Source organism: Lissotriton vulgaris, chromosome 6, assembly GCF_964263255.1.
Source record: "Lissotriton vulgaris chromosome 6, aLisVul1.2, whole genome shotgun sequence".
NCBI lineage: Eukaryota > Metazoa > Chordata > Amphibia > Caudata > Salamandridae > Lissotriton > Lissotriton vulgaris.
In genome coordinates this window covers 694,460,939-694,485,644 of record NC_141694.1, presented here as the reverse complement: position 1 = coordinate 694,485,644, position 24,706 = coordinate 694,460,939, and positions in this window count along the sequence as shown.

Here is a 24,706-nt window from a genome sequence, read left to right as displayed (position 1 = left end):
CATGGGTTAGTGACTAAACTGTCTTAATTTGTGCATCATTATGTCTGTTGTTCTGTAAACTGTTGCATGTGTTGATAAGTAGCTATATGAGTAACTATATGGGTTATTGATTGGTTGCCCAAGTATTTGTATGGGAGACTGAGTGTGTGTGTGGGTGGCTGGGAGGTGTATGACTCTGTGCATAGATGTGTGAGCAGTTGATTCACTAGATGTATGATTTCAAAAGTGCATGTGGAAACAGCTGTATGGGCGGTTGACTGTGTGCAGAAGTGTATTGGTGAGTGAATGGATATCTCAGTGCTACATGTCAAAGTAAGTACATATGTAAAACACAGTACATGTGAGAGTTGACATATATAAATAACTGTGCATAAGAGCCAGTGAATGTGTGAGTGGCTGTATGGATCATTGTGAACTTGTATCAGGGATTGTATAAGAGAGTAAATATGTGTTAGTATATGTTTGAATAAGTAAAGTTTGTATAACTGTATAGTTGAGGAAATGGAGGTGTGATTGAATCTTTGCATGACTGACTAGGTGTGTGAGTAACTCCATGGATGAGTGACAGTCTGTGAGTGTCTGTTTACACTGATTGTATCTAAGGTTATATTAGAGTCTGAAGAGGTTCATCGTATTATCACATGAATGATATCATCAGTGATGTGATCAGTAATGTCAAATGAGATGTCATCAGTGATGTCATCAGTGATGTCACTGACCATGTCATGAATGATGTAATATGTGACATCATCAGCAGTGGATTGCGGGTGCGCGATATATAGTTAGTGCAACTAACTATATATGGAATATATATATATATATATATATATATATATATATATATATATATATATATATATATATATATATATATATATATATACATAATATTAACAAAACATATACAATAGTTTTTTCCGTTGGATAGCGAGAGGGTTAAATTTACTATTCACACTCCAGAGAGTGCAACAGTAGGAAAAGCGTTGGATAGCATAGGGGTAAAAATTACTATTCCCACTCCAGCGAGCACAACAGTAGGGAAAGCGTTGGATAACATTAGGGTAAAAATTATTATTCCCACTCCAGTGAGTGCAACAGTAGGGAAAGAGTTGGATAGCATAGTGGTAAAAATTACTATTCCAACTCCAGAGAGTGCAACAGTAGGTCAAGCGTTGGATAGTGAGAGGGTAAAAATTACTATTACCACTCCAGAGAGAGCAACAGTAGGGAAAGCGCTGGATAGCGTAGGGATAAAAATTACTATTCCCACTCCAGAGAGCGCAACAGTAGGGAAAGCATTGGATAGTGTAGGGGTAAAAATAACGATTCCCACTCCAGAGAGTGCAACAGTAGGGAAAGCGTTGGATAGCGTAGGAGTAAAAATTACTATTCCCACTCCAGTGAGTGCAACAGTAGGAAAAGCGTTGGATAGCGTAGGGGTAAAAATGACCATTCCTACTCCAGAGAGTGCACCAGTAGGGAAAGCGTTGGATAGCGTAGGGGTAAAAATTACTATTCCAACTCCAGAGAGTGCAACAGTAGGGAAAGCGTTGGATAGCGGAGGGCTAAAAATTAGTATTCCAACTCCAGGGAGTGCATCAGTAGGGAAAGCATTGGATAGCGTAGGTAAAAAATTACTATTCCAACTCAAGGGAGTGCATCAGTAGGGAAAGTGTTGGATAGCGTAGGAGTAAAAATTACTATTCCCACTCCAGTGAGTGCAACAGTAGGGAAAGCGTTGGATAGCGTAGGAGTAAAAATTACTATTCCCACTCCAGTGAGTGCAACAGTAGGGAAAGCGTTGGATAGCATAGGGCTATAAATTACTATTCCTACTCCAGAGAGTGCAACAGTAGGGAAAGCGTTAGATAGCGTAGGGGTAAAAATTACTATTCCAACTCCAGTGAGTGCAACAGTAGGGAAAGCGTTGGATAGCGTAGGGGTAAAAATTACTATTCCCACTCCAGTGAGTGCAGTAGTAGGGAAAGTAAATACTTCATATATAAATATAAATAACATAAATATTAATACCAATTACAAAATAATAAAAATATTTTACAATTTTATAAAACATATTAATTAATCAATTAAAATTACAAATACAAATTAAATAATTATAAAAATTACCTACTAATACTAATTATTTACCAATTACCAATAAATTAATTTACAATATAAAAATAAATAAAAGTTAGACACAAAAAATATCAAAAAATGTCATTACTTACAAATAAATTACTTCCCAAGCTATTCCCCTATAAGCACACAACCCACTACAGAAAATAATGTAATAAAATTAACATATTTATCAATTAATCAATTGCAATAAATTACCAACTATATTTTAAATAATTACCAATTAATAATTAACAATTAATTCTAAATAAATACCAATAAATAAATTAACATATTTAATTAATTATATTTAAATTACTTTCCACCCTATTCCCCTATAAACCCACAACCCGCTACAGAAAATAAATTACTAAAATTAACATATTTATCAACTAATCAATTAAAATTAATTACCAATTATATTTTAATTCATTACCAATTAATAATTAATTAACAATTAATTCTAAATAAATATCAATAAATAAAATAACATATTTAATTAATTATAATTAAAGTACTTCCCACCCTAAACCCACAACCCGCTACAGAATTATATTACACACAAATTAAAAATGTATATTAACTTACCTTAAATTCGATATTTTGTTGTCTATATTATGTCTAGTCGATATTATGTCCATTCTATATTTTTGATTCAATATTATGTCCATTCTATTCGATATTAAAAAATTTTAGTCAATATTTTGGTAGTCTATATTATGTCTAGTCGATATTTTGTCTATTCTATATACTTGATATTATGTCTAGTCGATAATTAAAACTCGATATTTTGTCTCTCTACCGGTTTCTACCTGTGAGGTTTCCCCTCCTGATCTAGGTTTTGCAAAGCAAGGACTAATGAGCAAGTGCTTGCCATTGGAACGTAGAAATCGTGATTGACAATATGTACGGAGTCTCCTCCCAAGGTAGACCGGACCACAGCCTTGTCCTGCCCGGAAGGTGAGTGTAAGCGCCTTGAATTCTATTTGTGTAGCCATGGGCGGCGACACACACAGCATTTAAGGTGAATAGAAGCGGAAGAGAATCAGCATGTGATATGATTTTGACTTCTGACATGGCAATCAATGCAGCCAGTGGGGTTAAGTAAATATTAGAAATCAGAGGGCTCAGAGCAGAGACCTGCGGCACTCCCCACTTCAGTGGTTGGACTGTGGAGATGAATAGATTGGTCCGGACCTGCTGTGTGCTGTCAGATAGTAAGGACGATATCCAGGTCAGTACTGAGCCCCCCAGGCCTATGGTCTTAAGGCGTTTCATAAGAATGGGATAGGCAACGGTGTCAAATGCTGTAGACAAGTCTAACAGCACCAACACCGCCTTGGAACCTCCGTCCACTCCACAGCGTATAGAGTCTGCCATTTTAATGAGGGCCGACTCCCTACTATATCCGGGATGGAAGCTGGATTGGGAGTCGTGAAGGAGGTTATTATCTTCACCAAAGGCCATCAGTTGCTGCCAGGAAATTGTCACTTAAATGTTGGCCGGAGCTGGTAAAAGAGAGTTAGGTCTATGATTGCAAGGAGATTCAGGATCTGCGTTGGCTTTCCTTAAGTTGGGTAGGAGGAACACTTCTTTCCACACATCCGGATTAGAGCCCAATTAAAGGGAAAGGTTCCAGATGGCGCTTGAATGGTGATTGGGACTCTTAGCAAGGATGTTGTATAGCTTGGCGTGCAAGGGGTCAGTAGGGGAACCGGATTTACACTTAGGTAATTCGAGCAGTGAGGCTTCCTATGAAATTTTGTATAGATCTGAGACCACAGAGCTGGGAAACAGCTTTCCTGAGTGGTCCTCAGACATTGGACGACTACATCAGCATGCAGGCCCTCACCTACAAAGACTACATGGGTCAGGGAAAAAGCAACTCCTGGCTGGAGGACAACCACAGCACCATCCTGCATTGGTACATCAACATTTGCATCCAGTTGTCCGAAAAACAACACACTGCACCACGCTCCGCTACAGATGAACCAAAAAAGCTTGACCTGAGTCAACACAAACAAGCTGTGTGGCACCCTCACACAGGACACTCCAACCAACGACACCGCCACACCCTGCAACTGCACACACTGGATCAGCAACTGTGTGCAAACCTTGTCAAACAAACAGCCATCAGTTACCTTTCAGCCCTGAAATCCACAACACACAGACATCACCATATCATCAGCACAGACAAGAGGACAACCTTCAGGTATGGCCTAGGCACCAACACACACAACATGAATGACCTCATCAGCATTGTGAGTGAACTATCTGACCCCAGCTCTCCATCCAAAAGACACCCCACCCTTACAAGGCCAAGGGAATCCCTTGCAACTTACTACCGCTGCAAGCTCGAGGACGTACATGACAGCCTCGCCACACAGAGGCAGACAGCGCTATTTTCCACAGGACATACCCCCCTCAGGTCCTGGACTCCCATCAGCAGCAAAGACACCACCCGGCTCATGTACACCAACCACTCCGGCTCCGGCTCTCCATCCGGGCCCTCCCCACACAACATCTCAATCACAGCATACACCATCCCTCAAGCCCACCTCCGGCATGTCATGAATGTCTCCTTTGAGTATGCCACTTTCCATGGGAGCTGGAGGCATGCAGGAACCCAGGCCCTTCTTTGACGACGGACCGCAGTACTGCAGGATCTCCTGGAACATCACCCTGCTTCCCTACCTGGCAAATGTCATCAAGAAGACAGTCAACGAGCAACTGACCATCTTACTCCAAGCAAACATCTTCAGGCACCCTCCCAAGACCATCTACCACAGTAATCACCCCACTGCAACAGTCCTCATTGCCACCACCAACAACATTTTGGACCCTGCTCAACAATGGTGAGAACACCACCCACACCCCATCGACCTCTCAACGGCATTCTACACCATGTACTACCACACTGTCAGATCACAGATCTCCAACACTGGGAACAAGAGGAAGGCCCAGGATGAAATTACCAAGTACCTCACCAGCAAGGCCCAGGGAGTCCACCTCCCCCCTTCGGCACGTAGTACACTGGGGTCATCGGGCCCAGGCCTCATCTCTCAGTGTGACAATCTACATTATCTCCATGACCCCCTCTCCAACATCACATGCGCACACAACCTCATCATCATGTCCTCTGCCATTGACACTCAGCTGCTCCTCACCCTCACCAAAGACCCAGCCACTCCCGGATCCAACCATCAAGAAGGCATGAGGTGCATTGACATATGGATGGACATCAGCCACATGAGGCTGGACTTGGACAAGACAGAGCTCATCGTCTGAGGAATGTCCCTTACGGCTGGGACAACTCCTTGTGTCACAGCGGCCTGGGCAGTGCACAGGCACACATTGGCCACATACGCAAGCAGATGTTCATCGTACACTCCTCGCTCACAATAACCATGCAACTCAACACCATCTCTGCCTCATGCTGCAAGTCCCTCCGCATGCTACCAATGTTCATCAGATAGATCCACTCCTAGTCAAGACAGACAGTCACCCAGGTCCACGACATCATCCGGCTCAATTACAGGACTGCCCTCTACGTAGGAAAAACAGTCAGACTCCAGGAGGACTTGGGCACATCCATGGTGCATTAGCACACCTCATCCTCAACACCCCCTGCCACACCCACATGACCATCCACCTGAGATACCTACACTAGGCTCACTCTCAACAGCAGGATCACTCTCATACTCCTCAGGTACACTCAGGAGGTACTCCAAAACCCCAGCCCCGAAGATGAACAGTAACCTCTCCCATCCAACACCCCATTGCCCCAACTCCGTTGCCCTGGGCACCATTCATCACATCCACAGTACAACTGCATGCGGGAGATAGTTCTCCCACATCAATAAACAGACCTGGTACTCCCTCCCTGGGCACCTCCGCATAACCCATGACCTCTACACCTTCATTAAACTCTTCCAAAACTGTCTGTCTGAGCAGTATGGCAAGCCCCCCCCCCCTCAGCAGATTGAAACTATCACAGGTGAGTATAGTGCTCCATGGATGTATTTGATGATACATTGTGACCTATGTGTATCCTCGACCGGACTCAGATCCCAGTGTATGGATGGCATGAGTTTGTTCCACACTGTGGCAGACTTTGACACATCCCCACACGTATGTTGTTGAATCATGGTAAATGACAGCAACATCAATTTCACTTGTGTTGGTTTTGTTTATTTATCGTTCTCGTGCGGGAAACGTGATTTTGTGATGGGTGCTGTACAAAAAGGGGGGGAATCCAAAGTTCGCAGAGGGAGATGTGATGCCTTGCAGTTTGAGTCAACAGAGTCCAGACCACAGTGCTTAGCATCATTGGTCAGACTGCAACCAGCAAGTCCATGTGGGAGAGTAGGACAGTCAATGAGGTGATGCTGTTGCACACAGACTCCAGGGGCCAGACCAGGTGACCTGGGAGATGCGCATAGCCCACTGCCTCCCACTGTCTCTTACGTGGATAACCCACCTTCCTTGGGGGACCCTCATATGCAGGCCTTGACGATGCATGGGACGCTCCGGCGGATGATTCCTCCTCCTCCTCCCTCCCTGTGCCTGGTGGCGGTCTTTGCCTTGAAGTGTCTTGCCTGGTGACACAGGTAGGGTACTGCATGTTGTCAGCAATCCAACGGAGTGAATGGCTTATGTGACTTACTACCGGGACTACCGAGCTCAGCCAGTCTTGCCTCCATCCGTCCTTGGTGTTGTTGTTGACTGGTGTGTTGCTCGGTCTGCAGGTTTTTTGTCTCTGTGAGGGCACCTACTACCTGGCTGAACTCCCTTGTGTCCCGCAGGTATGCCTCCATGATGTTGCGGAGCACATACATTCCAGGATCTGCAGCTGGCTGGTCAGGTTCTCACCTCCACATGCTGCCACTCCCACCACCCCTGCCCACACGAGCCGAGCCTGCCGTTGTGGCACATCAGCTCGACAGTGGTGGTTTTGTCTGCCCACTCATGGGTGCCCGCCGAACCTTGTCCCTCATTGTCAGATTGGCTCAGTTCTTGAGTGTGGGCAGTGCTCCGAGCTGTCTGCTGGGATGTGGCAGGAATGGTTGTGGCGGTTGGCGCAATTGTCCCTGATCCAGGTGCTGCAGGGTTTGGGGCACCAGAGGGGCCAGGTCGGTTGGGGTCATCCATGGAGTATGAGAGGCGCAATTGTCGCTGGGATGAGGGTCCTGCAGAGCCTGGGACTGTGAATCATCTTCCCCATCATTGGGGTTCGATTCCGCACGTTGCCCCGTGGGTGTGAGAGACAGACAATGTTAATGCCATTTAATGCAACATCATTTTTCATACACATTGTAGTTGGCACAGTTCCACCTGGTAGTTGTCCATGCTTTGGATTGTCCTCAATGTTCACTTGTGGATGGGTATGTTGTGGGGTCCGATTGATATGTGCTCCTGAGTCATTGATATGGGGGGCATATTTACAACAACTGGCACAGCCCTGCATATCAGCAGGGATTCACCAGTAATTGTGCACCACAGCTATGCCAGCACGGATGCGACACTTTCACATTGTGGAGCACCATGGTGGAAAATTGGCACAGCTGCATCACACATCTGTGCCATATAAGTTGCGTCACCAGCGCAAGACAACTCCAGCAATGGTCTGTGGGTCCCTATCTGCACAATGTTGCTTCAATCCTTACACCTGCATCAGGCATGCACAGGGTTTTGATGCAGCATGTGCTTAAAAGTGACAGAGTGAAATCTTGTAGATTTCACATAGCCTCTTTTGGGAGGCGTGGCTGCGCCATAACGCCCCCCCCTCCCCCCTGTGCAAGAACACCTACTTGTGGCGCAGGGCTTTAGAACGTGACACATCTCCCAGATGCGTCACCTTGTAAATTTCCTGCACCATGGCGCCTCTTTTGTGCCGCCGCTGTGTCACAAAGGTGACGCAACGGCGGCATGAAAGAAGCACACGGGGCCTGTGAATGTGCACCGTGCATTTGTGGCTTGGATGCTTTATCAGATCTGAATTGGTTTTGTTGTGTTACATGACCATTGTGACAGTGGGTCACTCCATTGCCTGTCCCAGGAGGGTATGTTTGTGTAAGGGGTGTGTGTGACAGGCCGTGCTGGTAGTTGGAGTCTCAGTTGGCACTGGGCCTCCCTCGTGGTGACGCTGTCCCCCTATGGAGCATGCTGCCATGACAGTGGTGGCGAGTTCCTGCCCAAGATATCTGAACTTGTTGTCCTGGTGTTTGTGTTTGCACTGGTCACAGGAGGGCCTTCTGCTGCCTACACCAGGGCCCAGTGTCAGCTATCGTGTCAGTACATTCACACTCCATGTGCATTGAGCATGTCGCATCAGTGTGTTTCTGGGCCATATGGGATGAGTGCAATTGGACATGGGCATCAACAGAGATGGTTATAGGGGTGGGCAACTTTTCAACTTCATCACCATCCCCCTTGCACCCTTCTCATCCTCCCACTTGAAACCTTCTCACCCTCCCCCTTGCACCCTCATCCCCTCTGTCTTGCAACCTTCTGGCCCTCTGCCTTGCACCCTCCTTCCCTCTGCCTTGTACCTTTCTGGCCCTCTGCCTTGCACTATCCTCCCCTTTGCCTTCCCCCCTCCTCCCCTCTGTCTTGCTCCCTTCCAGCCCTCTGCCTTGCACCCTTCTCACCCTCCGCTTGCACCCTTCTGGCCCTCTGCCTTGCACAATTCTCAACAACCTCCTTGCACCCTTCCCACCCAATGGAGGGTGCTGCCACCTGGGACAATGGGACCATTTAAAGTGCATGAGTGACTAGGGACGACCCTAATTGGGCCCACACCAGAAACACTGGCGATCCGGGGGGGCCTTGTACCCCCCTGCGGTTGCACATGCAATTGGGTCTGTTTTGGGATCCCACAATGCATTTCGTGACACCCACCCTCCCAGAATACTGGACGTCTATTCTTGGGTCTGTGCTTCCTGTAGCATGGGACATGGCATGGCCTTGGTTTGTCAATGGGGCATACACATGTTAGTGGCATTTGCGTTGTTTTTGTCTGTAGTTATGGGCAGCTGGCGCTTGGCGCTTGTTGCAGGCATTTTTTGTATTTGGAGTGTAGATGCCATTACCCCCATGTTACATGAGTTGTTTGTATACTCACCAGGCTCTACGACTCCTTCAATGCCATGTACTCCCACCGGTGATAGTAGGGCCATGACCTTCTCCTCCCAGGGATGGAACTATACTCGTCTGCTGGAACCACCACCTCCAGTGCCTTGGCTCTCTAGGTAGTCGTCATCCATCTTCCTCTTCACCATCCTTCGCAGATCGTACCAGCTGGCCCGGCAATCCCTCCTGGTGCATCTGATGGGTGCAACAGCATTCACCTTATTGACGATCCTCTCCCACATGTGTGTTTTCTCAGCTATGCTGGTCCGTCTGACCAATGCACCAAACTGCTGTGGCTCGACTCTGATGACTTCATCTACAAGGATCTCCATCTCCTCCTTTGTGAACTTTGGATTCTTCGGTGCGGTCATGGTGTGGGGTGAATGTGATTGGGGTGCGAGGGTTTGTATGGATGTGGGTGTGTGGGTATGAATGTGAATGAGGGGGCGTGGGTCTGAATGTGATTGGGGGTATGTGTGAAGGTGGATGTGTGCAGTTGTTGGTGTGTTGTCAGTCTCTGTGGCTAAATGGGTCATGGTTTGTGTGTGTGGGCTCTTTTTATTGGTCCATTTGTGGGTGGGGCTTAGTTTGAATTTTTGGTGGGTGTGTTATAAGGTGTGGGTCTGAGTTAGGCCCTCTGTTTGCCTGTTTGGATCTGGCCAGGACATTAATTTCCAATGGTTTGTACACAGGAGACATGTTTTGTGGTGTTGTGCGAGTCGTTTGCACCCTCCTTGTGCTGTTTTTATGGGTTTGTGTGCGCTTAGTTCAGGGGGGGTCTGTTTCGTATTTGCTTTTGTGGCTCGCTCATACGCGACATTTATACGGGGTTCGCGTGCGCTTTGTTCAGGGGGGGTTCGTTTTGTATTTGCGTTTGTGTCTCGCTCATACGTGACGTTTTTATGGGGTTCACGTGCGCTTCGTTCACGGGGTTCTTTTTGTATTTGCTTTTTTGGCTTGCTCATACGCGACGTTTATACAGGGTTCTCGTGCGCTTCGTTCAGGGGGTTCGAATCGTATGTGATTTTGTGGCTCGCTCATATGCGATGTTTATATGGGGTTCGTGTGCGCTTCGTTGAGGAGGGGTTCGAATCGTATTTGATTGTGTGGCTCGCTCATATGTGACGTTTATACGGGGTTCGCGTGTGCTTTGTTCAGGGGGGTTTAGAATCGTATTTGATTATGTGGCTCGCTCATACGCGATGTATTCCATACAAATCGCAGTACATACGCAAAGACGTTTTCCCGTATGAATCACGTTTTCGGGCTCCGGTCTGGATCGTACTTGTCGGATCGTACAGCATGTTTATGAATTGTACGGTTTATTTCCTGACCCCGTATCGTACGGATTCTCACTTGATTTTTGTACGGTTCACAAGGATTCCGACGTATATTTTAGAAACGGATCGTACAACGCGATTCGTACGGATTAGTACAATTCGTACGGAAACGGCTACGAATAGGAATTGTCGTACGGATTTGTTTCCCGAATCGGAATTGCCCCATATTTTTGAAAAAATTTATGAACCAAAACACAGATTTGTTCTTAAATGTATATATATACTACCTACTGGGGGTCGCCTGTAGGTAGTTATAGTTAGGACCTACTTTCCATAGGAAATCCACAACATTCTATTTGGAATAACTTTGGCGCCGAAGGACGAATCTTCGCAAATTTCTCCAAGAAAATGGCCTGCTCGGTCCCGCTCCTTCCCTAAAAGTTTTGGGGTGATTCATCAAGTGGGCGCCGAGAAAAAAGGGGGGTCCCAAAACATGTTTTCCCCATGCAATTTTCCATAGGGACCTTTAGCTAGGGCTGCAGCCCGAATGGCTGAATGGAATTAGACCAAATTTGGCTGAGAGGTAGAGTTCGGTTCGCAGATTGTGCTTTTTGTTAAATGGTGTATATCCGTTCAGTAGTTTCTGAGAAAATTACAAGTAAAATCATAGTGATATCTAGAGACAGAGTTCTACAGGTGGACGGAGATCCGTTCATTTACGAGCGCGAGCTGCAAGCTGATTGGCTGTCAACTGTCTGTCAACACTCGAAACCAGGAAGTGTTGGCAGACATCTTGTGCCTCGGTAGAACCGAGTCACAAGAAAACAGTAAAACAAAGTTGAGAAATAAGGAAAGGGGGCAGGGTAGAAACATTCTGACCCTATAGGCTTGCTCAGGGGGTCATACATGGAATTTTAGGGTCTTTTTTTTTTTTAAATAAAAAATTACGGCGTACGCGTATGGTACTCGTACGCGGTGGAAAAGGGAAAAAAACTAGAAGTCTGTTTTATTCATTAGGTCTCGGGGGCAAATTCCGGCAGCAATTTTTAGAGCTATATTTCTATGACAGTATGTAAAACTTTAAGTTTTTTCCCGGCATCAGTTGTACTCTCTACGCATGCGCAGCCTTGTTTGCAAGTGCACTTTTTTTCTTTTTCTTCAATTTCGCCAAGCAAACCTCTCCTGATTTTAGGTATTGAATTTGCTGCTTTGTTTTCCCTGGTCGTGTGTGTCATCCGGTGCTATACTTTTGTAACATATTAATAAACATATTGTATGAATATTTATTTGAAATGTAGTGTCGAGGCGCCAAACGTTGATTACATACTCCGTTCAACCGCCATTTTAGTAGTTTTCCTCCATTATTTTTATTATACCTGTTACTTTCATTTTACCTTGTGCATATTTTCTCTGTGATCAATGAGATTTCCTGCGACAGACAGCACGGTGTTTGTCCTTGGCCTCTGATCTTATCAGACTTGGTCACACGTATACCTAGAAACTAATTTGAAGGACGTAAGCCACAGCCATTACAACGCGTGTTCGTCAAGAAAAAAATAATATTAAGATTATGCGTTTATTATGCGCGGTAAATGCATATTAGTTGTAAAAGCATGTGTGGTGAAGCGATATGCGTGCTAATGGTTTTGTGGTGACGATCACGCGTGCTTATGAACCGGATCTGGGCGTGGTGGAGTCTAGGGCAGCAGGCGGAGGGCCACGCAGCTCCGCTCATACAATATAGAAGAACTATAGGATTTTTAAAAGTTTAAAAAAATGATTTCATAATTATCCTAGATTAAGTCTTTTGTTAGTATGTTCATTAAATACACGAATATATATTTTTAAACAATTAAAACATTAGCGTGTTTCGCGTACGGGGCGCCGTACATGACGTCACACGGAAGCTTTGATGCGACGCGTAACGTCAAAGCATATTTGTAGTGTATGCTGAGAATCATTAGCAGTATAAACTATGGTGCAATCACTATCTCATTGTCAAATCAGAGCACAGGGCGCGCTATGGGAATGGTTAAAAGTGGTCACTCATTGGAGATCCAATTCAGGTGTGTGGCTTATCCACAGTATCATAACGTTATTTTTTAACCTGTTTAAGTCTGAGGTTTGCATGAAATACTATGCTATTGGCAGATATGGATGTTTAGGCAGCGCTTATGTCCATGAAGCTTGGTTATTACCATTTACATATAGGTGCCTGAGGGAGGGAAAATAAGTATATCTGAATGGCGAGGATTGCACAATAGCAGCAGATCACTCCTTAATTTGTAGACACATACAATTGCATGGGTCTTGTAAACAAGATGCGTCTAATTTGGACTGAGTTTGGAAAGGTAGTCTGACACCTGCTATCATAACAACGTTCAGTTTACCAGAAACAGGAGTTATTTACTTTGAAATAATGGAGATTGTTGTGCAATGTTAGCAGGCATCGCTTACATGATTACGGTAACTGAGCGTGTGGTTTGATTTAAAAAAAGTTGCGCTAACTACTCTGCATGGGAAGCTGGATTTATCCATCTGGCTGTCGATTTTGACCTTGAAAGCAGAGTCAACCAAATGAGTCGTATAAGAGCGCTACTGTCTCAAAAAAAGGTTGCTGTTATATCTGCTTCAGAAACATTGGTCCTTCATGTAGTAAACACCCGCACAGAAGTGCATGATTTATTAAATACAGACGTGCTCTTGAATTTTGGGGAGTTAATTTAGAGAATCTATAATGTGTCCTTGACTACGGGGTTACCTTACTTTTTTAAAGTTAGAAGCAGTGGCCTTGTGACTTCTGTAGAAAGTATATTTGGTGTCTTGTCATTTTTTTCATTCGATTTTTTCCAGCATCTTTGGTGGATTCTCCTTAATGCTCACATTAGTTGCAGTGTGCTTGTATTAATTTGTTTACTTAAATATGGATGCACATCTTGCAGCAGACGACGAGAATATGTCCCTGTTGTTGCTGGTCCGCAACCGAATGCTTAGTTATTAAGGAGCGCTGCCTCTGGCTACATTGAGTGCAGTTTATGGATTATCGTTTCGAGTTTCCTTTTTCACATGCGTTCAACCTGTCTTCTATTGCCTGAGCTGCGATTTCGACTGGGCCCTGGATTTGTGTCTCTGCAGTACGGTGTCTCCCAATGCGGAGTATGATCAGCTGATGAGCCCCTTAGTTGCTCATGAATTGCTCTGTTCTGGCGGCGGGATTATGGCCTTAGCAGCGATACATGGAATAATGGGACGTTGGAATGTTTTTGCAGCGGCGCATGACTTCTTGGCACGCAGTTACATTGAAGATGACCCGAGTTTTCCTCTGATGGTGATAGAGGCTCCGGTTGTTGAGGAACATGTATGTTCATTCCCACTATTGAATTGGATGGCTGAAATGTTTTCAGATGAGAACAATGACTTCCTCATGGAGGCTGTTGCTACATACTGTGCTTACACGCTGTTGGATTAAGACTCTTTGATTTTTCTATGTATTCTTTATTATTTAGCTACTGCTTTCTATCATAGAGCTAATAACTTTTTTTGGGAAATGTGAACTTGACTCTGCTTTTTAGGCTTGGACTCTGCGTTTCTAATTCGCCCACGCTTATATCACGTGCTTCGATCAAGGAAGGGTTACCATGGGGCTGATCCTTGCACTCACACCCCGTTAAGTTAGCATGGGTTTATTAGAAGCTTACGCGCTATTTTTGATTTCCTGCTCTGCTTTGCACACGACACGTACTTGTGATATTGTTTAGAGAACGCTGAGTATTTTGGTTTATATGAGAATAATTTGGTATGCTAGATTTGTAAACTGCCTCGCTAGTTTTGTGTGTATAGTGAGAGCATGGAACATCAAGGTTATCTTGAATACTGTGTCTTTTATGCAGAATGATCCTCGCAAGTTCGAGCCATAATACATATGCAGCTGTGGCCACCTCTGATCCTTGCGCGTTTCATAATGCACACAGTTGGAGAACATTCGTATCTTGACAGTTTGTGGAGCACTGAATGTCATGCACTACTGCTGACTACCAGAAGTATGGGTCTGCCAATGTAATCCTATGAGACTTTCTGTAGTTATAACCTAATCTGTTACGTAGGGAGGGAGAAATGTAGGTATATTTTAAATTTGTTTACCTTTAACATTATAGGATGTTTTTTCCGTTTGTATTCGATAGAATAGTAACAATGCTGACAACCTTGTTTCTGATAATATGTTTGGTTGTATTATCTACGGTACTGTGCATGAGATTATGGCGTTAGAAATACACATTTCAAAGTTGCACGTGTCTTTATTTACATCTTGTTTTGGACTGGTGTAAGACTATAATGAAAGAGTGCTCTTGTTATCCAGTTTACTTCATGTAATTTAAGTCGCATGTTCTGGGTTGACTTGTTATTGGTGTTTTTGCTCTAGGGAGAAGAACCAATGAGTGACTGATTGCTAGTCTGGTAGGGGGTTTGTTTAGTAAGGTGGGTTTTGGTACACCGTAATTCACTGAGGTCCTAAGTCTTTATGCATAGTTCTGTCTTTGAGCAGAATTCCTGGAACAGTAGATACAACAAAAAAGCTTGATAAAGGGCTTGCACTTTGAAAATGAATATAAAATAGAAGAATAGTTGATAATCACAGCTAAGGAATGTAGTAATTAGATGTGTGTATGTGTGGATGATGTGTAGATTGAGTGGAAGATACAAAAAGGGAAAAAATAAGAAAGACTGGAGAGACGCAAACTACCCACTGCATTGTCAGTGCAGTGGATCTTTGAATTTCCAGGTCATTACACAGATAGGGTGTTGAATTCTGCAGTGAGAGTAAGAGAAACTAGTACTACATCTAAGGAAGAAAGCTAGTGCATAAAGTACTAACAGTGTTACGCTATCCAATGTTATCATTACTGTCGTTTATTTGGGACTTTGAATAGTAGTTCTATTTATTTAGCTATTTAATATTTTTTTAAAATATTTTTAATAATATAGAATATTATTAATTTAAACATATTGAAAGTATATTTAATTTTTTTAATATATTAAATATAATTGTTTGCTTTATATTTATGTCATTGTTTTATGTGTGTAGATATATTTGTAATTTATAATATTTTTAAATAATTTATAAGTTATTAAAATAATTATTAAAACTTATTATTAAGTAAGTATATATTATATATGTTATGTATATGTTTAATTAATTTCATATTATTGCATAAGTTGAAACATTATTAAATATTTTTAACTTTTTTTTGGTTTATAAGTATTATATACTTTACACTTTTTTTAAATTAAAAAAACGATATTTTTAATTACGATATTTTTAACATCGATATTTTGGTTTCGATATCGATATTTTTGTACTTACGATGTTGTAGATAGGATGTCGATATACTTTCCTTCGATATTCCAGCGTCGATTTCTCTGTAGGTTGATTTTTTGTCCGTCGATATTCTGTCAGTGATACCACGGCAGATTTACAAGCTCGTGGGAAAAGTGATGCGAAAGTGGCGCAATAGGCTTGTAAACCTGCCCCAGTGGGTGGTAGAAAAGATGCAAGAAAGGACGGAGGTGTGCAAATTAACCACTGCTATTCATGGGTAGTAGTTACCAATAAGGCTGAATAAATGGCCTGCACTTTGAATTTGAATTAAAGAAGAATAATTGATAAGCTCAGCGAAGAATGGTAGCAAGTAGGTGTGTGTATTTGTGGTTGTTGTGTTGATTGAGTGGAAGATGACTAAGGTGAAAAATCAGAGAGGGTGCAGAGATGCAAACTTTCCATTTTTTTGTAAAGGAAATGGGTGTTTAGTTTTCCAGTGCATATATATATTCACAGAAAAAACCATAGGTTTCACACATTTTATAGTTAGGAATTAGTATTTAAAAAACCTTGCAAATTCACTGAAAAAAACATAGGTTTGACACACGCTATAGTTAGGAATTAGCATTTGAAAAACCTTGGAAATTCACTGAAAACCCATAGGTTTCATACATGTTATAGTTAGCTGGACATTTCACTTATACAAAACCTTTGAAATTCTCCCGTTATAGTTAGTTCAGATAACTATAACTCGCGTGCCCACAATGTACTGCTGATGACGTCACATATAACATCACTCATGACATGGTCAGTTTATTTTGTTCCCTCACCACTTTCAGTATTAAAAGAGAAGGCAGTATTCAACGTCGTGTGTGGGCCCTTTCATTGCAGGCAACTGTTGTTGGTATATACCGATGAAGCTCTTTAGCGAAACGCGTCTGTCGAGGGTGAAGGGGGTTTGAAATAAATAATTTTACATCTGGATACCCGTGTGCTTGCTGTTTTTCGACCGGATTGGTTGATTTGTGCTTATATATATATATATATATATATATATATATATATATATATATATATATAGCAGCACAAATCAACCAATCCGGTATATATATTACCTACTGGCTATCGCCAGTAGGTATATATAGTTAGGATTTTTTCCCTATGGGATTGTTGAAAATTCTATGTCTAATAACTTTGGCGTTTGTGGACGGAATTGGCTGAAATTTTCAGGAAAAAGGCACATTTTGTTTCTGAGCAGCCCTTGAAAATTTGGGGGGGTTTTGTCGAGGGGGGGCCGAGAAAAAAGGGGGGTCCCAAAACGCGTTTTTCCCATGTTAATTTCCATAGGGCGGTTGGACTCACTTTTAGCTCGAACGGCTGAATGGATTTGCACGAAACTTGGCAAAATTGTAGGGACTGTTAGCCCGATGTGCCTTTGCTAGGTCTCAATATATGTGCTCCAGTAGTTTTTGAGAAATTAACGTTCAAAACAAGATATATATCTGTAACAGCGCTCCGGGCAGCGATCCGGTCCGCTTACTTTTCGCGAAACGGAACTTTGCGCGCAGAAAGCTGATTGGCTCTCCGGTGTCTGTCAACATTCTAAACAGTCCGGAGCGGCCGCCATCTTATCTCTCGCTAGGATCGAGAGAGAAGTAGAGGTGAAAAACGAAGTGGGAATTTATTGAAAGGGGGCAAGGTATACCCCTCTTGACCCCCTAAGAATGTTGTTGGGGTTATTAAAGGGTCCTGTGGGGAAAATAAAAAAAAAATGATTTTTCACGGTAGAAGCGCTTCACGGGCCGCGAACTGGGCCGCAAACTGGTAGCGAAACGGGAATTCGCCATTTTGTGCTTCGTTTTAATTGTTTAGAGACAAAAATTATCGCCGCACATCGGCCACAATGCATGAATATCGCTGAAAAGTCAGCGATATTCATGCATTATCCAGCAAATGCTCTTAGCCATGTTATCCACCTTCCATTGGATAACATGGCTAAAAACTGCTCTGTGCGTGAGCTTTTTTTTTTTTTTTTTGCTGCGTGACGTTTGTTAACGCTCGATTCGATGGAAATCAGGAAGTGTTGACCACCATTTTGTCACTGCGAGTAAATATTTTGTTATAAATGAATCCTTATTGATAAACATTGTCTGCGCCATCTTGCGTTTTTGTCCAATGCCACAATTTTGTCGTGCACGGCAGCCATTTTAGATGCCTTGACCAGGGCCACTCTCTGCACGCCGCCGATCCTCAGCATGGCTCCCCACCCTCGCAAGCATCTCCCCCACGCACTGGTCACCCCCGCTCTTTCTCTCATGCATGGGCCATATACTTCCCCCCATCTGCGCTGCTCTTCTCTGAGAATCACACCCTGTGCCCGCCCGACACCTCCCTTTCACCCTATTCACTACAGCACCCTCTGACACTCCTCTTCCTCTGTGTCCGATTGTCCAGGCCGGACCTAGGCTATCACCTAGCCCTGCGGATGTAGTTTATGGCCCCAGCTGTAGAGTATCCAGACATGCCAACCCTCCCGATTCAGGCGTGAGACTACTGATTTCAGTGCTAGTCTCCCGCCTCCCGATTCCTGCAAGCAAAAACCCGGGGGCATATTACCAACAACTAGCGATAATTTTTGTCTCTAACTTGTTTAGAGACAAAAATTATCGCCGCACATCGGCGAATTTTATCGCATATAATCCTTGCTATTAGCAAGGTTTATCGCAAATGCGATAAAAAACGGCCGCAATGCATGAATATCGTTGAAAAGTCAGCGATATTCATGCATTATCCAGCAAATGCTCTTAGCCATGTTATCCACTTCCCATTGGATAACATGGCTAAAACTGCTCAGGGCAGGTGTTAGGTTTTGGAGATATTCGCGCTTAGCGCGAATATCTCCAAAAGTTGGTAATAGGAGATAGCGATGGTTAGGGACTGTTTCCAGTCGCTAAAATCTTGGCACGCCCACTTTGCATGTCATTAGTGATAAATATCACTGATATGCAAAGCGGGGCCCAAGATGGTCGCTATCTCCTTTTAGCTGTCACTAACTGGTGTTAGCGACAGCTTGGTAATAGGGAGATAATTTTATCTCTTTTTTTTTTGGCTTTTAAAGCCAAAAAAGCGGAAATAAACCCCCTTGATAATATGCCCCATGATTTCTCGGGGGTTTCAGCTGACAGGGCTTGGTATTGTGTTACGTGCTAATTCTTCCAGGAAACGTCAGAGGGTCGATGCAGGGGTTCTAGAAGGGGTGATAAACCATTTAAGCCTCATGAACAAGCGCATGGTCTTTTAAAGATTTGTGAAGTACTCGGGGCGGCGGTGTGTGTGTGCCCTCTTTCAGGAGCGGGCGGGGGGGCACTGCCAGCAACTTGCCAGACCAGGCAGTGTTCAACACGTGCATCACCCTTTCTCTGCCTGCTATTGCGCTCCATGCTTCGGAAAGGTAAGAAAAAGAACGTTCATTTGAGTTTGAAATGTCCGATCTTGTAGCAGTACACTTGCAAAGCCCACACATGACAATAACCCGATTCAAGGCCCCATTCACCCGATTTTTTAAACATATATAGCACTCCAACAAAGTTAGATTTTAAAACTTTGTTAACTTTTAACTATAATGAACGGAACAAAAACTGTAAAAACATTTAAACATTTTTCACCCAAAAAAGCAACAATTGTCAGAAGCTGTCTTTTGTGCGAATAGTCCCAAGGCAGCACAACGTGCTGAGTTCTGGACGGCACCCAGGTGATGTCGCCTGGGTGCCGCACTGGTTTTGGTATCCTACAATGCTGCTCCGAAAATTGGCGTGGGGCGTCCCGGGTGGGGCGGGGGGAGGCCTCGTCAGTAGCGGTCTGTTGTGCGAATAGTCCCAAGGCAGCAGAACGCGCTGAGATGTTGATGGCACCCAGGTGATGTCCAGTAAACTGCCGCACTGGTTTTGGTATCCTACAATGCTGCTGCGAAAATTGGCGTGCGGCGGCCCGGGGGGGGGGGGGGGCGTGGGGGAGGCGGCGTGAACGGGCCTCCCCAGGTGGCGGCCATCCAGCTGAGTTGCGCCCGCTCTTGCGGCTACAGCGTCTCGCTCACCATGTTGTTGAGTTGCTCCCACTCTTGCAGTGCAGCGATAGGCGGCTGCCACATGACTCTTAAAATGGCGGACGGCTCTTCGGTTTTGGGCCTGGTCCACTGAAATGGCCCTGGGACACCTTGGAACTCGGACGCTTGCCTGCTAGGGCTTGGGCTCCATTCTGGAAAAGCGTCCCCTCAGCCGTGAAGATTCTACAAAAGTCTTGGGGGCCCCCGACTCCCGCAGGCTTCCGGTGGGGAGCGGCTGCCATGATTGCTCGCGGAATGACCACGACGGAGCCACGAGATGGTGGTGCTCTCATGCTGACGCCAGCTTCAGTCTGAATGATCCAGAAACAAGGTGGGGCTTTCATCGTTTGGGAAAAAAAAATGTTCTAAACCAATGAAAAGTGTTATTTTTAGGTCATATGACCAAGCCTTCCATCTTTAGGAAACCAAAAGTAAAATGATCCAATGAAAAGTTTTATAAACAAGTCACATGACCTGTTATGCGGCATAGGGCTGCAAAAAGTGTAGAAAATCCGTTGGCACGTGAGGCGGCGTCAGTAGCGGACCGATGTGCGAATAGGCCGAAGGCAGCACAACGCGTCGAGATCCGGATGGCACCGAGGTGGTGTCCAGCAAATTGCCGCACTGGTGTGGCCATCCTACAATGCTGCGCCGAAAGACGGCGTGTCCAGCTCAGTTGCGGTCACTCTTGCGGTACAGTGACTCGAACGCGCCGAGATCCGGATGGCACCGAGGTGGTGTCCAGCAAATTGCCGCACTGGTGTGGCCATCCTACAATGCTGCGCCGAAAGACGGCGTGTTCAGCTGAGTTCCGGTCACTCTTCCGGCACAGTGACTCGAACGCGCCGAGATCCGGATGGCACCGAGGTTGTGTCCAGCAAGTTGCCGCACTGGTGTGGCCATCCTACAATGCTGCGCCGAAAGTCGGCGTGGGGTGCCCCGTTGGCTTATGAGGTGATGTCAGTAGTGGACCGATGTGTGAATAGGTCGGAACCAGCACAAGGCGCCAAGATCCGAATGGCAAGTCCTGGACGTTGAGTGCCTCAGTTGAGAGTTCTGAGCAGTGCTTGTAAGACTGTCTGAAGCTTATTTGCACCTGCTGCAGCTTCACTATTGCCCTGGTGTGGCCAAAGGTCGCACATGACATAGGCGGCCGGCTCCCGAGGTCCGGCGGAACTTTTTTCTTTTTCCTTTCTGCTTCTTTTCCTACAATCCGTTTCATCTGAAGACACGACCAGGTCCCTGAATGTGTGCAGGGGGACGCTATTGATTGAATGAAAATGGCGGCTTGACACAAAGCTGACTCAAGCGTTGCTGTTGATGCTATACAGACAAAAATTGGTTTTCAGTTTGTACATTCTTCAGGATTTTTTTTTCCATCCAAGTCTGATTGAGAGTTTGTAGAAAAATGGCTTCAGATTTTCCACATACTACTCTTCAACATTCTTCCTAAATGTAACAATGTGAAACTCACTAGGAGAACGGCTGTTTCTGTTTCCTTTCAAAATGCTGCCAACAATATTTTCTGAATGGAAGACACCATCTTGTAGCATAAAGGGCCGAAAGGGGTTCTGGTCTGGCCGATGGTTGGTGGAGACATTTTGACTATATCTTGGACCTGCCCGGCCTCGCCCAAAATGGCGCCGGTATAAATGGGACTCGTAACTCCTTGCCCGCAAATGTATATCTAGAAAATGTTATTGTAAGTGGCCCTGTCGTATTTTAATTACAAAATGTACGTCCACCGATTCCGCAACTGTTAGACACCTTTGTTCTTGCAACCTAATGGCCCGCTCGTTACGTTCCTCTACAGTGTAAATGTCTCCTCATCATATACGATTTCATTTTGCTCCGTGGCCGGCCCACGTGGTTATAGGCCCGTATTTGTATACTGACATTTTCACAATAAAGGTTTTTAAAACAAAACACGGTAGTAGTATTTACATTGGTAAAGTTTTTACTTTTAGTCACTGTTTTCGAATCAGTAAAAGGCAAGTGAAATAAAGCAGTCCAATTACATGACGGATAAAAGGTATAATATGTAGGAACGCAGTAAAGATAAATGGTCAAGGGCAGTTGTGTTTTTCATTTCTGCAACATAAAGTGATCGATAAGAATCTGATAATCAGGCGTATCGGCGACTAAGACAGCAGGCCGAATCTCTTTTACTCAACGGCTCCGTCATGGAAGGAAGAAACGCCCTTTTTCTCGAAAAAGGAATATATTTTACTTGCATGACAGTTGTAAATTTTCCGGGAAAGTACATTAGCCTGGAATATTATAACATATGTTTAAAAAAAAATAATGTTCGAAAACAATAAAAAGTGTAATTTTTAGGTCATATGACCAAGCTTTTCATCATTAAAATAACAAAAGTAAAATGAACCAATGAAAAGTTTTATTAACAAGTCACATGACCTGTTATGCTTACGTTACGCGCTGCGCGCCGCGCCTCGGATCACTTCCGGGTGCGCTAACGCGGCGTGTCATATAACGCATTACGCGACAACGTAGGTCAAGAATATAGTCAAAATGTCTCCACCAACCAGCGTTCGGAACACAACCCCTTTCAGCAGTCCAAAAAGTTCTGTTAAATGACAACAGAGGGGACAGGCAACAAGAACCATCAGTCAAAGAGGGGAGGGCAAGTTCTTCTCTTCCGGGTCATGTTGGGGCGCTACCGGAACTGATCGAATTGGTAGTCTACAGTGTTTCTGGATGTTTCAGACTAAAGCTGGCGTCAGCATGAGAGCACTACCATCTCGTAGCTCCGTCGTGGCCATTCCACGAGCAATCATGGCAGCCGCTCCCCACCAGAAGCCTGCGGGAGTCGGAGGCCCCCAAGACTTTTGTAGAATCTTCACGGCTGAGGGGACGCTTTCGAGAATGGGACCCAAGCCCTATCAGGGAAGCGTCCGAGTTCAAAGGTGTCCCAGGGCCATTTTAGTGGACCAGGCCCAAAACCGAAGAGCCGGCCGCCATTTTGAGAGTCCTGTGGCAGCCGCCTATCGCTGCACCGCAAGAGCGGGAGCAACTCAACTACATGATGAGCGAGACGCTGTAGTCGCAAGAGCGGGCGGTAAACAGCTGAATGGCGGAAGAGGCACAGTGTAGCAAAAGCGGGCGGAATGGCAACTGAAACGGTAAAGGGGCGCCCCACTACAGCGTGTCTTCAGGTCAAACGGATTGTGGGACAAGGTCCAGAATTGAAGAGTCATCAAAAGGCAAAAAGTTCCGCCGGACCCCGGGAGCCGGCCGCCTATGTCGGGGGCGATCTCAGGCTACACCAGTGCTATAAGACTTGGGGAGGGTGTCGGAGCCAAGCGTCTTCTCCGAGTCCATGGCCATCACACCGCCCCTCAGGGGCCTCCGTCAAGCTGTTTAGGAAGGTAACATATCACATTGTTTTCTAATGCAGTCAGGTCCACAAACGACACTCATTTACTTTGAGAATAGTGAAGCTGCAGTAGGTGGAAATAAGCTTCAGACAGTGTTACAAGCACTGCTCAGAACTCTTAACTATGGCACCCAACATCCAGAACTTATGCCATTTGAGAATGGCAGTGACATTGAAGCAACTCAGGGACCAAAACCATTAACGTACTTTCACGTATGAAAATCTTACTTGGGGAGGGGGCAGGAGCGAAGCGCCCCCTCCCAGTCCGCGCCACCACACCGTATGTTGAAAATCTGAAGCCATCGTTCTACAAAGTCAACCAACCTTGGATTGAAAAATCTAGAAAAATGTACAAACTGAAAACCAGTTTTGGTCTGCATAGCATCAGTAGCAACGCTTGCTATCAGAGTGCATGAGTTTCATGCTCGATCGATTGAGCTAGCCGGATCGGGCAATAAAAAAAATAAAATAGTTATGTAAATAGTTATTTAATAAAATGTTTTACCCTGTTTCTTTGCTGGTGTGTTGTCTATATTTTTAATATTTGCATAGGGTTTGTCGTTATTTTGGGCGGGGTGGGTGACGGAGTCGAGCTGTCTTGCAGCCCTCATGGTGTGGAGCTCAGTTCATCTCACTATTTTCGTATTTCTCATGAAGGGTTGTTCCTAATATTTCTATTTTAGCGAGGTCAAAAAGAGATCCAATTAGTGGCCTACTGATTTTGCTCGATTACTTTTATTTTTTTACACGATTTTTCACTATCTGCAAAGACTAAACAGAGTATTGCGACTTTGTGCTTGTTTGTAAATAGAGAATGATCCAAAGAGAACCAATTCTAAAACAGTAAATGCTTGGATAACAATCAATCAAATGGAGAGACAAGCAGGCACGACGGATTACAACGGGGGCAAAGGCCTGCGTTAACTACCGTTCACTATCTGCAAAGAGAGAGTACTACTAAGAGAAAAGAGGGGAGGGAGGGGGGGGGGGGTGCAGCGTTCAAAGCACATCAGCGTGCATAAAAACGAAAATGTTTTTATCTATCACGTACTTGACATTTTAAAGCTTTTCATATTTGCTATTAAAAAACCAATGAAATTCACAGAAAAAACCATAGGTTATAGTGGATATATAGTTAGGAATTTGCATTTACAAAACCTTGAAAATTCAATGAAAAAACCATTGGTTTTAGGCCATATATAGTTAGGGATTTGCATTTACAAAACCTTATTTTACTCGCATAAAACCATTGAAATTCCATATATAGTTAGATGCGCTAACTATATATCGCGCACCCGCAATCCACTGCTGATGATGTCACATATTACATCATTCATGACATGGTCAGTGACATCACTATATAT